We start from the raw sequence: 13929 nt of genomic DNA, 5'->3' as shown, positions 1-13929 counted from the left end.
TATTTTATCAAAGTCATACAAGTTTTGAGGGTCAGAGGTAGGATTTGGAAAGCTGACTCCATACACAATGTTCTTTCCAGCACTGGTCTCTTTTCACTTGTGCTCCATCCCAAATGAGAATCTTCAAATATGCCTAGTTTCCATTCCTTAAGAAAAATCTAAATTATATCAAAAAGGTTGGAGAGTAAGAGAATAATTTCAAGGATAGCACTGTGAAGCCAGAGCAGGAGAAGGGATTTCTTTGTCTTAAATGAGAGCTGTAGGCTCATACACACAAATAAAGGATATTTGAGATATCTTCTTTGGTCTCTGATATGAAAAAAAAATAACTGTATAAACAAAAGCCTCATTAGATATGTTCAGGGAGACATACCACTCTACAGTCCATTAAACTGGGACACCTGACTGACTTAGTTTACTGCAACATTTTCAGCAGTTAGATAATTGGGATTTCATTGTTATGCTAAGGAAATGCTTTAGGGTTAACTGAATGGTAGCCATTATGCAAATGTGGCCCTTCTTCCCTAGCCCAGTATACTATATAAAATTGGATATTTTCCCACAATGTTTTAGAAGCACTCAATTATTCCAAAATAAATACAAACACAGCATAACTCATAGAATGAAATCAACAAAAGCTAATTGTTCATGCTAAGAACTCCAGTCTTCTGCATGTTAAAATACTCTTCGATCAAATCAATGTCAAAAGGAAAACTAATCAGAATAAACAGTTTATGGTTACAAAAACAGTTTCCATATATTCTGAAATTCTATTCAGAAAAAAACAAGCAAACAAACTTTGAGAGTGACCCCAGGCAGTGCTTTTTTCTCTTGTCTTTCCCTATGATAGATTCCCATAGGAGTCTTTCTGGGAGCAAATAAAGGACCTACCTCATTTTCAAAGGGTAAGATTACCTGGAGTCTGAAAAATATATTATTTTAAAAATTAATTAATAGATGTTTACAAGTTTTCATTAATCATCTCACTGTCTACCCCCATTAAAGAAAAAAATTCTCATAACAAATATGTATAATCCAACAAAATAGTTCCCACATTGGCTATGTTGAAAAATGTCTGGCTCATTTTATATTCTCTCTCTGACAGGAGGTAAATAATTTCCTCCTCATTTCTCTAGACTTAGGATTCAACATTACATTGATTGGAGTTCTAAAGTCTTTCAAAGTGTTTTTCCTTTTAGTGATGTTATCATTATATAAATTGCTAACCTTGTTCTGTTCACTTCACTCTGCATCTGTTCAGAGGTCTTTCCCCTTTTCTCTTATTCTCCATTTTATCATTTCATATGGAATAATATTGTTCCATTATTTTCAGATATCATCATTTGGTTAGTCATTCCTTAAGAGGTGGGTACTCCCTTAGTTTCCAACTTTTGGCTAAATGTATTCACATTCAATAAAAACAAAGTTTCTAAGCATTTTATCTTGGTAGCATAACTTCAGAAATCCCTAAAGAGTACAGTCATTATCATTCATTACATCCTTTCTACCCAGTCCCACAGTGGCAGGAGACTTGAGTACATTGGTCTAACTCTGAATCTTCCAGTCAAATCCATTATGCATATTAATATTTCTTATATCCTGTGATTAATATACATTCATGAAGTCACTGAAATTATTCTAATCTCTCTTTGCTCCTGGTTGTGAAACCTAATGTCTAACTGTAATTCATTCCCACATGGAAGTTGTTCAGTTTCTTCAGTTATATCCCACTCCTCATGCTCCCATTTGGGGTTTTCTTGGCAAAGAGAATGGAGTGGTGTGCCATTTCATTCTCAAGCTCTTTTTTTACAGATAAGGAACTGAGGAAAACAGGATTAAGTGAATTGCACAAGGCCACATAGCTAGTTCATATTTTTTAGGACAGATTTGAACCTAGCAAGATGTATTCCAGATTCCAAGACCCACAGGTGAAAGACTATGCTAGTAAGGGGCACATTCTAGTAGGTCCTGCTAAACTGGAAGGATTTTGAACATAAATCCAGCAACAGAATCTGCGTCTATCATCTAAGGACTATCTTAACTAAACTAAGAGCTTATCCCCCCAAATTTGGCCACCAATTGATTCTTTTTTTGGCCATAGTAACTCATCAAGATTACCTAGTAAGATGGAAAGGAGGTTGAAGTCCAGGTAATGTCCACACCAAAGAAATCATATGTCCTTAAAGTGATGAACAACTAAATCAAGCAAAATGATTAGAAAATAACTCAATGAATTTCAGTGAGAAGCCAATGTATTCACACAAACAAATTCCAACATAGGTCCTCCAGTGATGGGGAGCTCACCAATTTCAGAGAGAGAGAGCATTCTACTTTAGTTTTCATTCTAATTGTTAGGGACTTTACCATCTAAATTAATCTCTTTACAGCTTCCATTCACTCCTCCTGGTTCAGCCTTGTGAGGCCAAAGAGAAGTCCAGCCTACCTCTAATACAACCTTTCAAATATCTGAAGACAGCTATCATGTCTTCCTTCCCTCTCTAGGCTAAACATTTACTAAAAGAAAGGACAATCTGAGTTTTATAAAAGCAACTCAGCAATTAAAGAAAAAAGAAGGGGGCAGCTGGGTAGCCCAGTGGATGGAGAGCCAGACCTAGAGACGGGAGGTCCTAGGTTCTAATCCGGCCTCAGACACTTCCCAGCTGTGTGATCCTGGGCAAGTCAACTCAACTCCGATTGCCTAGCCCTTACCACTCTTCTGCCTTGGAGCCAATACACAATATTGATTCTAAGACAGAAAGTAAGGATTTAAAAAAGGAAAAGAGGGGGCAGCTGGGTAGCTCAGTGGAGTGAGAGTCAGGCCTAGAGACAGGAGGTCTTAGGTTCAAACCCGGCCTCAGCCACTTCCCAGCTGTGTGACCCTGGGCAAGTCACTTGACCCCCATTGCCCACCCTTACCAATCTTCCACCTATGAGACAATACACCGAAGTACAAGGGTTAAAAAAAAAAGGAAAAGAAAAAAAGATGCCATTTTCCTTTACCCTGATCCTTGCTCATCATCTCTTTGTTTTGATGGATATTTGTAGTTTTCTTTTCTCTTCACCTCTGAAAGCAGAGGAGGGGGATCAGAGCAACCACAGAAGAAAAGAAGAAAATGGAAAAGACTATTGTGTTCTGAACAAACACCAGCATGGAGCAATCAGAAGCTTCCCATGGTACCCATTATTTGTTTTTCCTTGTTTCAGACTTGTCAAGCAAAGCGTTTCCTTAAGCAGTTCCTGATTTCCTACCTTTCAAAATGTTATTTCAATAAATGTAATTATGAACTGTAGAAAAACACCAAAACCCTCTAGCAGTACAGTGAACAGCATAATCAGCTCTAGCTCCTTTTTTATTGATGAAAAGCAAGAATTCCTCTCTCCTCAGGAGTACCTGCTTTAATTTAGCTTGAGAGGCAGGTGAGTAGAGGGCAGGCAGAGCACCTATGCTTTCCATACATGGGCGGCTGGGAAATATTTAACAACCAGCTCTCAAAAAAAAAAAAAAACACCTTTGAGACACTTAATTTAAACTGCAGCATTAACATTTTCCTCCATCATTTTCTTAAGTCTAGACCATAAGCAAAACAATAAATCAAGCCCTGACTGAACTAGTAACTTGGAAGCTCCTAAGAGTTACTAGTTCAATTTTTAGGGTGAGCTTTTCCACTTTAAAGATCAGCAAGTACACCAAATCAAATTAATGACTTGACTTGAACCCTTTTGCCCAGGCATTACCCCTATTCCACCATAGTTTGCTTAAGGTACAGAAGAGTGGTAGTGTGTGTCTGAGAAGAAATCAAGTATCCCCTAAAGGCACTCGCTGAAAGTTTTCCTCTGTAAATAATTCAGCAGGATCATCTCCGAAAGGATTTCTCTGGGCTCTCTAACATCAGCTGGTGGTGTTATCATGTTTACAAGAGCAGGCAGGCAGTCCAGTTAAGGCTCAGGCACTTCTGGCAAGTTTCCTGCGAAGCTAGCATATCCCTTTGATCAAGAAATGGCCAAGCGAGGATGCACACTGGATCAACATTTCTGTCCTGAAAATGAGCTTTCCTATAATGAGTGCTTATCCTTTTGCAAAGCATGTCTTAAGACAGGCACTTTGGTAACATTGCAATTCCTCATTCCTCTTCATTGAGTCACTCTTTGAAACAGAAGACAAAGATGCCATTTAAAGAGTATTCTCCAGCATCAGCTTAGGCTACAGTGAAACAACTCCACACCAGTACTGCAGGAGAGAGAAGGGACCCAAGGCTGCATCTTGCCTTAACCTTTCATCAAGGAGACTAAGTATGAATCAGCCCAGAGGGGACACAGTTCCTCTCAGTCTGCCCACAAGCTTTCCCATTCTCAATAGACATGCCTCTAGGGCCACTTTTGGAAGCTTCCCTTATACTACTGCTTAAAGCCAAAAGAAATGTATCCTGGGAACCTTAGGATTCTGGCTCAATTTATGTAGCGGTGACTGCCTAGGGGGACTTCAGGACCTCATTCCATACTTAGTTGGGTAGAATAAGAGAATAGCAACCATTTCAAGGTTTGCAAAGCACTTTATACATAGGATCTCATTTGATCCTCACAGCAATTCTGTATGGTATATGCTATTAAAATCTCTATGTGTAAAATGGAGAAACTGAGAGGTTGTGACACCCATGGTCACCCAGTGAGAAAGTGTAGGAGTAGGATTTGAACTCAAGTCTTCCTGACACCAGTTCCATAGCTACTCACTGTGCCACCTACCTACCTCATGGAGAGAATGATGGTCTTGGAGTCAAGATGATGTGACTTCCAATCTCACCATATACATTTATTAACTGTTTGATTCTGGGCAAGTCACAACCATTTTCACCTTCAATTGCTTATCTAACTAATGAGGATAATAATAGCATGAGGATTAAATGAGATCATATAAAGTAGACTGTTTTTCAAACCTTAAAGCTCCATAGAAATGTCAGTTTCTTGTTGTAATGAGCAAAGCACTGTTGGGTAATGGCATATGAAGAAAAGAATTAAATTAAAGCATCCCAAGACATTTACAGTCCACTAAAAAATTTCATATTTCATAGTAAATACAAAGTATATGTAAAATCATACAAAGTCATTCTAGGAAGGAGAGAGTGCGGAGAATCCAAAAGGGCTTCATTAAAGAGGTGGCCACTGAACTGGGCTGTGAAAGAAGCTAGAGATTTTAAGGAGGCAGAGGTAAGCAGGGACAGAACTTCAGATAGAGAGAGCCTGTGTAAAGGCACAGTGAGTGGTGGGAGATAGTACATCGCATCCACAGTACTGACAGTGTGTGGGGTCAGTGGGACTCTGGAAAAAGACTTGAGAGTTAAGTGAGGAGGCTCAGTAGATTAAGAACCAGACTTAGAGATGCGTTCATATCTGGTCTCAGACATATCCTGACTGTGTGAACTTGGGCAAGTCACTTAATCCCCATCATCAATCCCTTGCTGCTCCATCTGCCTTGGAACCAACACACAATATTGATTCTAAGATGGAATATAAGGATTTAAAAATAAAAAGAAAGAAAAAAGAAAAGAAAGTTAAGTGAGAGTCACATAATGGGGAGCTTTAAATACTTAAAGTTTCTTTATAATTTGGCCCCTTCTTGACTTTTTTATATATTTTACTCCCCTTTGACTTTACAATTCAACAATAGGACTTTCTGTCCCTTGAACATGACATGGCATCTCCTGATTCTATGTCTTCTCATTGGCTGTCCCCTTTCTACCTCTACTTCTTGCCTTTTCTGGCTTCCTTCAAGATTCAAATAAAATCTCAACTTCTGCAAGAGGCCTTTTCTCCCCAAACCCCAATAATTACCCTTCCCTCACTAATACTTTCCTTCTTAAGATTGCCTTCAACCTATTCTGTATATATCCTGTTTATTCATTGTTCTTTACATGTAGCCTTCCCCATTAAAATGTGAGCCCTTCAAGAGCAAAGAATGTTCTTTTACTCTTCTTCATCTCCCCAGCATTTATCATAGTTTCCAGGAATAGAAGCACTTAATATATGTTTATTGGCTTGACTTGTTGACTAATTGACTATGTCAATACAGCAGATGCGTCTAGTAGGGAGTTGGTAATACAAGACTAAGATTCAGGTGAGAGATGAAGGATGGATGTACAGAACTGAAAGTCATCTCTATAGATGTGATAATGGAACACACTAGAATGGATGGTATCACCAAGGGAGAATAAGTGAAAAAAGTGGCCAAGAATAGTGCCTTGGGAATGGAAGATGATCCAGCAAGAAAGAAAGAGAAAGAACCATCTGACTGAAAGAGCAGTCAAGGAGGGAGAGGGTGTCCTGTAAAAAAGATAAGGACTGAGAAAAGGCCATTAAACTTACAAAGAAAAAGAGAATTGAATTGGTTATCTCAGAGTTTCAATTGCTAGATGGAAACTAGAATTAACAGATTGAGAAGTAAATGCAGCAGAAGGGAGAGAGATAAGCAAATAGAAGATGATTAATAAAGAAAACTCTTTCCAAGAGTTCAGCTGTGAATGGGAGAAGCAACCATAGCTTGAAGGATTGGCAGGAATAATGAAGATTTTAGAATAAAGAAGACATAGGCAATGGGGAAGAGGTCAATGGATAAAGAGAGCAATTAGAAAATAAATGAAAGAAAGGAACAATTAAGGGATTTTTGTTTTATTTATTATTTGATCCCTTATAGTACCTGGCATACTAACTTCCCTATAGTAGGCACACAACAAATACTTATATTAGCAAATATATAAATAAATGCATGCATGAACTCATTTTAAAATCATTTATTGGATACAGCTAAGTGGCTCAGTGGATTGATAGGTCCAGAGACAGGACATCCTGGGTTCATATCTGACATCAGACACTTCCTAGCAAGGTGACCCTGGGCAAGTCACTTAACCCCTCATTGCCTAACTCTTACCGCTCTTCTTCCCTGGAACCAAAACAGAATTGATTCCAAGATGGAAGGTAAGGGTTAAAAAAATAATTATAAATATTTATTTATTTCCTACTGTATGCCAAGCATATGATATATATTAGGCTCTGAGGATACAAATATGAAGTGAGACAGTCCTTGCCTTCAAAATCCCTACCTTCTAATAGGACAATATAACAAATATAGGATAATTGGGGCCAAAAAAGGGAATTTTGGTCTGGAGATAGGGATGGCAAATGGAGCCATAGGTAAGTGGATTGCCACATACTTTCTAATGTCACATGGTTAGCACTGATTTGATTACCATTCCCAGAGCAACTGAATGAGGAGTAGGGAGATAAAGGGAAGGGAGATACTGTTAAGGGAGGATTTTTAAGGTCCTCAGATTAAAGGCAAGATATTAGATAGGCCCTGGTTTTCTGAAGGGTGAGTCAATGATGTCTGAAGCATGGTCTGTTGCCTGCTAGACACAGTGAATCTCTATCATTACATCTATTCCAATCCACCTCACTCCCAGGAGGATAGACCAGATTCTGCCATAGTAGTGATCTGGTATGTGAAAGAGAATTTAAACTCCCTTTGTTTATCTTAACTTAATCAATCAAGTACTTGGTGTCCTCCATCCTTTTAACTTAATCAGTCAGGAACTCCAGGATCCTTTAAATAAAACTTCACATCCTCAGAGGACTAGAGGTGGGTTCCACAGGCAAATTAAGAAACTATGATTGGTTCCTGAGATATGCTAGATGAGCCCACAGTGAAAGGAAGTAAAAACCAGAGAGACAGGAAATGATGTGGAGAAAACTGCTTATAAAAGCCAGCTGAGGGCATTCTGATTCATTCTACTGCCTTGGAGGCTCTTGCTGAGGGAAGACTTCTGTATTGGTGTCTCTGTGTTGGATTTCTGCTGCCTTGGTGGCTCTTGCCCTCTTTCAAGGGATTCTTCTGCATGGTGACTCTGCGTTGATGGCTCGAGGAGTTTGGCTTCGGTGACCTGCTTGAATTGAGGAGACCCTGGCCAGAGACACTAGCCTTTCTGTTCTTCTGTCTTCGGTGGGACTCTCTTTGGTGAGGCACTTGGCTCTGGACTTAGGGAATTTAGCTAGGCAATATTTTCTATCTCCTTCCTACATTCCCCCCTTTTATTATCTCTACCTTGCTGTAATGAAGCTACTAAAGCTACTAACAGTCACGTGACTTAAGGTTAAGAGTTAATTTTTATAAATGGCAACCACAACTATTTTTTAATTCTTATATTTGTCAAACTCATTTTAATTATTACAACTGTATATAATATTTAAAACATGTTGTTTTAGATATACAAACAGGGTTTAAGAAAATGAGTGTTTTCTATGTGCCTAAAACAGTGGTTCCCAAACTTTTATGGCCTACCGCCCTCTTTCCAGAAAAAATATTACTTAGCGCCCCCTGGAAATTATGAAACTATTTATTGAACTCAGAATAGAAGGTAATAGAAAAAAAGTATGGCCATTACCACCCTCCTGGATCGCTGCAGCACCCATCAGGGGGTGATAGCACCCACTTTTGGAATCACTGGCCTAAACCATTTAACTCCCTTTTTAATATAAGGCAAGTTCTTTTCCTGTCTTTCATTTACTCCTACAATTAGTTGTCAATTTCTTTGTTGCAGTTTTGGCCATCTCATTCCAAACTCCTCTAATCTCTCTCTTGGCCCCAGTTTTCCCAGCTGTAAAAAGAGAGAGTTGGAATAACTATTTGGAATACTATCTTCCATGTTCTATATTCCTCCCTGTCAACTCCTAGGCTCTAAATATTATGCACCCAACAGGTAAATCTGTTTTTTTCAGAGCCACCATTTTATATTCATATTCCATCATCCATTATTTCTCAGTCCAGATGTTTCCCATTATCCCCCTGATCACATATAAATTTACATCTCCTACTTCAACAGCTTACCCCATCTCACCTGCCTGCTCTTGGTTTCTGTTGCACCCAAGCCCTATAAATTCCCTCCCTACCATGCTGATACTTTTACACATCTCTAAACCCCAAAAGATTCAATGAATTTAGTCTAGGTCATATTTAGAAGATTCACTGTCATTGCTAGTCTGGCACAGGGTTTGCTGCCTTTTCTAAAGTCCTCTGAACATGTTAGCTTCCCTGCCAGCCCCAGGGGATTATTCCTCATCACATTATTGAACTTGGCAATCAGACTTGAGACAGGGAGGCCGTTCCAGATGGATTGGCTCTACTAGTGTATATCCTGGGGCAGTACAAGTGCCACTGTGTTCCACAGACAGCAGCCTTCTAGCCAAAACAGGGGCTGTCTTCTGGTTTGCCCCCAACTCCCCCTATTAATAGCATTCTTTGTTGTTTTCAAATCTCAGCCTTCAAAAGAAAGAGAGCTACAGTGGAGATGAGGACAGCGGTACTGCTCCAAGTTAAGCGGAGCTCTTTTCTGTTTAGTTAGCCAACATGGATTGTGTTTCCCATCACTCCTCACATCATGCCTCATTGTTTTCAATGTGACAGATATAGAAGTAAACTAAAGTGTCCTTCTGGGACACAGTGTCCTACAAAGGGTCATAGAAAACAGCAACATGTTCTAGAAACACCTATGCTAGCAATTGCACATCCATCTATAGCTTTATACAAAAAGCTGTGGTAGGACCTGGGACGTTTCTGGTGAACCCTCTCTTCTGGTACCAATCACAAAGTCCTTCCTTCATGCATGAGTGTCATAAATGTTTATAAGTTCTAGTAGCCCTCCCTTTGTACCTCTACTCCTTGGAGGACTTCCCTTCCTTTGAGATGAAGTCCAATCACCATTTTCATCATGAAGGAAATGTTTCCCTCCATCAACAAACACCCTCCAACCCTCCTCAATGACCTTGTATTTAAGTACTTTGTACATAGTTATATTCATTCATTTTTGTATCTATGCTGTGTTGTGTCCTCCATTAGCATCACATATGTATCCCCAGGACCTAACATGGTGCCAGATATAGAGGAGGTGCTCAAGGAATGCTCATAGGTAGACTGACTGGCTTTAAAAAATAATCATGTAGGGGTAGCTAGGTGGCTCAGTGGATAGAGAGTCAGGCCTGGAGTTAGGAAGTCCTGCGTTTAAATCTAACCTCTGACATTTCCTTGCTTTGTGACCCTTGGCAAGTCACTTAACCCTAATTGTCTGGCTCTTCCCACTCTTTTGCTTTGGAACTGGAACTTAGTCTTGATTCTAAGACAGAATGTAAGGGTTTAAAAAAATCATCATCTTCATATAATAATGAATTGATAAAAAGATGCCTAGGGTTTTTTTTCCTTTTCTTCAAGGTTAGGCATACTTATTTTGGGACTCATCTTTATCCATTACCTTTAGGAAGTGGAAAAGCAACATTTACAATTTTCAAATGTAAAAGGCCCTTTATAAAGAAGTGTTTGTAATAAAGTTAACTTCAAATACAGGCTTACTTTGCTTTATTGCATTTCACTTATTTCCCTTTGTAGATATTTTCTTTTTTATAAATTGAAGGTTTGTGGCAACCCTGAGCCAAGCAAGTCTGTTAGGGCCATTTTTCTAATGGCATATGCTCACATCATATTTCTGTGTCACGTTTTAGTAATTCTCAAAATATTTCAAGCTTTTTCATTATTATTATATCTCTCATGGAAATCTGTAATCAATGATCTTCAAAGTTACTCTTTTGGTACTGTTAAAGGGATTTTCTTAATCTCTCCCTCTCCTAACTTTGTTAAACTCCTATATTTAACCCTTACAGTACCCATATAAGATGGAAAACTTATTCAATAAATGTATGTGTCCTTCCACCTAGTGGAGGTTCTTACATTTCTTTCCATCTCCTTGGACTTCTCTATTCCCTGAGATACAATAATATTGAAATTAGACCAATAACAAAATTGCCTCCAAGAATTTGAGTGAAGGAAGAGTCAATTAAAACAGCAAACTTCATTGTTGGTTTATTTTAAGAAATTGCCACAGTCGCCTCAATCTTCTGCCACCACCACAATCCTGATGGGTCAGCAGTCACCAACATCAAGGCAAGACTCTCCACCAGCAAAAAGATAACAGCTTGCTAAAGGCTCTGATGATGCTTACCATTTTTTAAATAAAATATTTTTAATTAAGGTATTTATGAATATATTAGACATAATATTATTACATATTCAATAGACTATAATATAATGTAAACATAACTTTTATATGCACTGGGAAATTAAACAATTTCATATGACTTACTTTAATACAATATTCATTGTATTGAAGTGCTCTGGAATCAAACCTACAGTATCTTCAAGGTATGCTAATATGCTCCAAGTTTCATTTGTGTGTACCAAATTAGAATTGCAATATGTGTGTGTATTGTCTATCTAGCTATAAAACTATGTTGAATTCAAGAAGAATCTAAGGAGACCTCAAAAGGAACTGGGCATTTTTTTCCTGGAAAAGAGAAGACTGTGGGACAAGATCATTGTCTTCAAAAATGGATGAATCTTATAAAGTACTAAATAAGGTTAACTACTGTGGATGCTGTTACTGTTGTTGTTGCTATTATCATTATTACTATTTAAGAATTTGAAGTGCTGTCAAGTAGTGGAGGTTCTATTTGGATTCAGAACTAGGGAGTAATGGAGAAACTGGTATCATTTTGTCAATGGAAATGATATTAAAGGAGAGAAATGACCCTCTGCTTTGCCATTACGTTCTTAGGATCATAGGACCTTACCATCTAACTTGCAGCAGAAATCTTCCACTTGTGTTTTCTCTTCCATTAGAAATGTGAACTCCTTGAGAGCCAAGCATGTTTTATTTTTCCATTTGCGTTCCCCACTCTTAGCATGGTGATTTGTACAAAGGAAATACTTAATAAATGCTTTATTCATTCATCCAGTGGGTAGATGTTGCAAAGGGGTCAATTCAGGCTCTTCATTAGGAAAACTTCCCAACCATGAGAAGTGTCCAGAAGTATCCTTGGTCATGTAGCGGGGGCTGTTTGACCACTTATCAAGGATGTTACTGGAGGATTATTTTTGTACATAAAATGACCTGTGTGCCTACTGATGTCATTTCTATTCTCAAATCCTGTGATTCTGGTGCCTTAAAGCAACCTGGTTTGGGAGTGCAGTCAACCATGAAGCCATGAATAAATCATTAAAGAGCCACTCCTCAGTTTTATCAGAAAAGAGGAGGAAATAATACTGAAATGGGGGAATAGGGAATAGAATGTATTATAACATACTCTACAAACAACCCTAAGGACAATTTTTTAGTAGGCCACCAATTTATGAGATCCATTCAAGTGCTCATAGTGCTGACTCTTGGAGGGGCAAGGTTACCCTCAAATGGGGTATTCCTGACTCTCCCCAGTTTTGTATTTTTGGACACCTCTGTAGTAGCCAGGGTATGCCCAAAGGTATACATGCACGTAACAACCTTTATCTCTTCTCCTGGCTTCAGATACAAAGCTTTCAAGCTATATTTGGATTTTATACAGAGAAAGTTGATCTCCAAAGGACCATAGCTAAGTACCAATTGTATCTATTAATTTGTCTTCCTTTGTTCTTTTATAGAGGATCACAGATGAAAAGCTATAAGAGATCTCAAATACCATGTAGCCCAACTCCCTCCTCTTACAGATGAATAAACTAAGGTCAAAAGATTTTAAGGGATTTGCCCAAGATCAACAGGTAATAAGTTTCAGAGGTGAGATTTGAATTCAGGTCCTCTAACTCCAAGGAGAGAAATCTTTCTACCAAACTACAAAAATAAGAAGGGCAATTGGAATTAAAGCTGGAAATATAGGTTAAAACCAAATTATGGAGTACTCTAAATTACAGGCTATGGAATTTGAATTTTGTTTGGAAGGCAAAGGGAAGTCACTGAATGATTTTGATCAGTATGGAATAACCTGATAAAAGTTATTCATTAGGAAGATTAACGTGGCCACATTACATAAAATGGATCAACACAACAGGATCCTGAAGCCAGGAAGGCCATTTGGAAGGTAATAATGGAGGCATCTAGGTGGCACCGTGGATAGAGCACCAGGTTTGGAATTGGAAGGACCTGGGTTCAAATCTGTCCTCAGACACTTCCTAGCTGTGTGACCTTGAGCAAGTCACTTAGTCCTGATTGCTTTAGCCATTGCCACTCTTCTGATTTAGAATTGACACTTAGAACATAAGAATCTTGTTAAAAATAAAGAAAGAAAGGTGATAATGATGGGCAAGGTGAGAGGAAATGAGGTTCTGATGGTAGAAATGAAAACAAGAGACAGAATCTAGAAATATTGTAAAGGTAAAATCAGTAGAAATCAGAAATTAACCGATGGGCTGGGGTGGGAAAAAGAGGAGAAAGAACTAAGATGACTCTCAGGTTCCAATTTTGAATGACCAGAAGATGGAGCTGCTCATATGCACAAGCAAGTTACCTCTCCTAAAAAAAAAAAAAAAAAAAAAAAAAAGGATTCTAAATATCCTTTTTTTAATGTTTTGTAGAAGGAAGGAAATAGACGTTAATTACTGACTACATGCCAAGTGCCATTCTAAGTGCTTAATATTCATAAAGTGCTTTGGAAATTTTCATCTCACTTGGTCCTTACACCCACCCTGTGATGTAAGTGATATTATTTTATCATTTAACAGGTGAAGAAACTGAGGCAGAAGTTAAATGATTTGCCCAAGGTCATCCAAATCTTCCTGTCTCAAGGTTCAGCACTCTATCTACTGTGCCTCACTGAAGACATGATTTCATTGCCTTAAAGGAGCTTAGAAATCTTGGGAAATCATGCATGTAACAACGGAAAAAAGCTTGGTAAGGCTTGCTTTTTTTTTTTTTAATCTCTTACTTTTCTGATTCACTTTTCTTTTGTTTTGGTTCAAGATAGTCAAGGTCACCAGTTCCTGGAGGGCTGCAGAATAAAAGGGTACATCCAGATAGTTCAAAATAATAATAATAATAATAATAATAATAAGAAGAAGAAGAAGAAGAAGAA

The sequence above is a fragment of the Gracilinanus agilis genome, chromosome 6, assembly GCF_016433145.1.
Source record: "Gracilinanus agilis isolate LMUSP501 chromosome 6, AgileGrace, whole genome shotgun sequence".
Lineage (NCBI taxonomy): Eukaryota > Metazoa > Chordata > Mammalia > Didelphimorphia > Didelphidae > Gracilinanus > Gracilinanus agilis.
This window is presented reverse-complemented; position numbering follows the sequence as displayed.